We start from the raw sequence: 436 nt of genomic DNA on the forward strand, positions 1-436 counted from the left end.
CTCCGGTTTACGGAAAGTCGAAAATCGTCAAAGTCCCGTCGCGGGCGGTACCTCCGGAATACGAAAAGTCGAAAAACGTCAAAGTCCCGTCGCGGGCGGTACCTCCGGCGCACGGACTGTCGACCACGCACCGACCCGTTTGCGGGCGGTACCTCCGGTTTACGGAAAGTCGAAAATCGTCAAAGTCCCGTCGCGGGCGGTACCTCCGGAATACGAAAAGTCGAAAAACGTCAAAGTCCCGTCGCGGGCGGTACCTCCGGCGCACGGACTGTCGACCACGCACCGACCCGTTTGCGGGCGGTACCTCCGGTTTACGGAAAGTCGAAAATCGTCAAAGTCCCGTCGCGGGCGGTACCTCCGGAATACGAAAAGTCGAAAAACGTCAAAGTCCCGTCGCGGGCGGTACCTCCGGCGCACGGACTGTCGACCACGCACC

This window comes from Polyergus mexicanus, unplaced genomic scaffold, assembly GCF_030449975.1.
Source record: "Polyergus mexicanus isolate NDT 795.1 unplaced genomic scaffold, iyPolMexi1.0 SCAF_158, whole genome shotgun sequence".
NCBI classification, from domain to species: Eukaryota; Metazoa; Arthropoda; class Insecta; order Hymenoptera; family Formicidae; genus Polyergus; species Polyergus mexicanus.